This window comes from Geospiza fortis, unplaced genomic scaffold (genome assembly GCF_000277835.1).
Source record: "Geospiza fortis unplaced genomic scaffold, GeoFor_1.0 scaffold88, whole genome shotgun sequence".
In the NCBI taxonomy this organism is placed as follows: Eukaryota; Metazoa; Chordata; class Aves; order Passeriformes; family Thraupidae; genus Geospiza; species Geospiza fortis.
Genome location: NW_005054434.1, coordinates 406,462 through 409,590, shown reverse-complemented (window position 1 = coordinate 409,590; position 3,129 = coordinate 406,462).

Here is a 3,129-nt window from a genome sequence, read left to right as displayed (position 1 = left end):
GGCTCCTGGCGGTTCTGTGTCCGCTGGCCTCCCCTCATCGAGGAGGTCGCCGTGCCGCCAGAGTACACGCCGGGAAACAAGCTCGTTTTGCGGGCATTTCAAGCCCATAGCGTTTAAGAGAGCTGGAGGATATTCTTGTTGATCAACGTGGGTTTTTTTAGGCGATACAGACTCAGCTGTGGAAGCGCATCGGAGGATTTTGTGCTGATCTCTCTGCAGGGCCGCCTGTGGGGTGGATGATGGCAGCTGCCCACTGGCACGCCGCGGCAGATCTCCTGGCCAGAGGTGCCAGGGATGCGCTGTGGTGCTCCGGGGATTGAAGGTCATCTCTAAGACAACGTGTCACTTCAGTTCGTCCTTCCTCAGAAGCCAGGTGAAAGGGGAGGAAGGCCCCACAGCCCCCAAAGGTCATTGGCTGTAGGTGAACTTCAGCTTTCTCCTGAAGCCCGCCAAGCCCTGCATCTTCTGGAGCTCAGGGGAAGGAAAAAGCTCAGGCTTCTGCTTCCTCAGTTCAGTAACCAACAGGTGACCCTCAACTGGGGCTTTCCATACCGAGCATCTATATAACACTTGTTTTTTTTTTAACTGGCCTTTTTACCAGCTGATCTAAAACATCAACAGTCTTACATACCCAGTAAAATGTGCTACACAATACGATTAAAGTCCCATATGTTTGTTCAGAATCACTCAGCTGTATGTAAAGTCACTGGTGCAAAGCTAGAGAGGACAGTGACTCCCACCCTGTGCGTGCAGAATGGCAGAGCGCACTTTTGGCGAATGAAGAAACGTGCAGAGAACTTAATTCTAAAAGCTTTTTGTGCAAAAAAAAACGCCAAGAAATGTCAGAAACCACTACAACTGTGCTGCCCACTTAGAAGATAGGATTAAATTGAGGATTAAACTAATAAGGAGAGGGTTTCCTTCCTGTGCTGAGGTACATACACCCTTGGGATGACAAGAGCCCTGTGCCAGTGTCTGGGGTGCTGCAGTCACAGCTGTGCCTCTGTGGTAGGAGCCTGCTCCAAAAGCTGTGGCACACAGGCAGTTTTACAGTGAGAGTAAGGCATTTCCTGCTGGCTCTCTGCTGAACTTGTGGAAATTGGGATTGAAGCTGGGGGTGGGGGATGCCTGATGACAGCAATAAAAATAAATTGCTATTGCAGGGGTAGGTGGCCCAGATCAGATAGCACTTCCTATAGGGGTTGGAGACACGTCATCCAAGTTCATCCCGAGCATAGATTAACCATTAATAGGGCTGCAGAGGGAAAATGGAGAAGATTAAGAGTTAAAGGGATGTCAGCTCCTTGGACTTTGGCACTGCTTGGCCGGGAAGTGAACTGAAGAACCAGTGCCAGAGATAGGATGGGTGTGGATATTTCACTTATTTACTTAGGTTACTGTGTTTTCCCTAGCCAATTATAAAGTCTTTCCTTGTTTTAATTGCAGACCAAGTGTTTGCAAACAAGGATGGATGCCCAGCAAAGGCAGTCAATTTCCCTATATTTCTGGTTTTGAAACTGAACCCTTATTAATTTCCACATCAAGCCAGTTTTTTTCAGTGTTCTTCTCAGCCTGAGTGAGGCTACAAGTAAAACCGTGTATAAGCTACAGTTGAACACAAAACCCAGGAATTTTTTTGTTCTCTCCTTGTTTAATAGCCTGTCCAGAAATAAAAAAAGGCATCCACGTAACAACTGGTGATACACCCACTGGGCTGTAGTCAGCTGTCATGCCACAGAAGCTGTGAGGAACAGGTAATACCAACAATGACTGGTGACACATTTATTTGCTGGGAACTATCTATGTACCAGATAAGTAATTCTCACACTACACCTGTGGGATGGACAAACATTTTCTCTGCCTTATAAGAGAGACTTTAGTCCAGAATATTTATAAAGCCAACAAAATAATTCAGTGTAACAGGGAGAAATTCCTCTTCTCTCATACATTCTGTCACTAAGACACCCTGTCGTAAAAATATACCCAAGTTGTGCAAACATACCCCAGTATCTTTCATAATTATCATGTGTTTGTTTCACCCTGTTCTTGTTTTAGTAATACTGCTATAATATTTTTCATTTTATTGTTTAGCTTTACAAATGTTTACAGTACCTCAACCATAACTAATGATAATCAGGAATTTATATCTTACAGTAAGTTAAGCAAGCTGATAGCAGCAGAGGGAATAGTGTGGAATGAGGAGGATACGGTTGAAACAATGTAGTTTTATATATTGACATGTTGAGTGTTTCAATTTGTTGGTTTAATAAAGAAAATATTATCATATATTGTTGGTATAATAGAGAAAACAGCCTTTTCAGGCACAAAGGTTTTTTGAGGTTTTTTTGTGAAGTACTGTAGATATCTGGTTTTGGTTCTGGCAAACCATTTCTAAAGTCAAGAGACCCCTCCTCAAACTTCATTCAGCAGATGAATAATGTGATCTACCTTGTGACCCGTAGATCTACTACATGCCTCAGGAATGGCATTTATGTGTTGGCAAGGTTTTGCATCCAGGTTTTTCTGTTCTCTAAAACTTCACTTTGTAGACACATGTTGTTTGTACTGATACAGCATTTCATCTCCTGAGCAAAATTTTGTAGCATTCTGCAAAAACAGTGCTGGCACCCAGTTTAGAGGGTGTGTTTACAGATATGGGATGGTAGTGTTTGAAAAGGGGTCCTACAGCTGTTGCCTGAACTGTAGTAATAATTTAGGTTATTGGAAGAGATGCAGGTAGCTGCAGATGGAGCACACAGTGGTTGCACTCCAGGAGGACACTGAAGACCAGCATGTGTGAATCTACCAACACTTGTTCTAAAATCTGTTTCGCTGTAGTTTCACATAAATCTTGCTGCTGGAGCAAACTTAATCCTAGTGAACACAGAGATCTCTTCACTGAAACTGATGGCTGTTGCAGAACTTTAATTAGTCGCAGTACCTATAATAATGCATTTAGTAACACACTTTAGTGTTTTGAAAGACGTGTAAATCTACTTTCCCTAATTCTTTCCCTCCCTAACTGCCTTGCCAAGACCTATTTCTCCTGTGAGGTCTACAGAAAAGTCCAACTGCAAGCACTAAATGGTACCTGGCAAAATTGATGCTTAATATTTACCTAATCCCAAA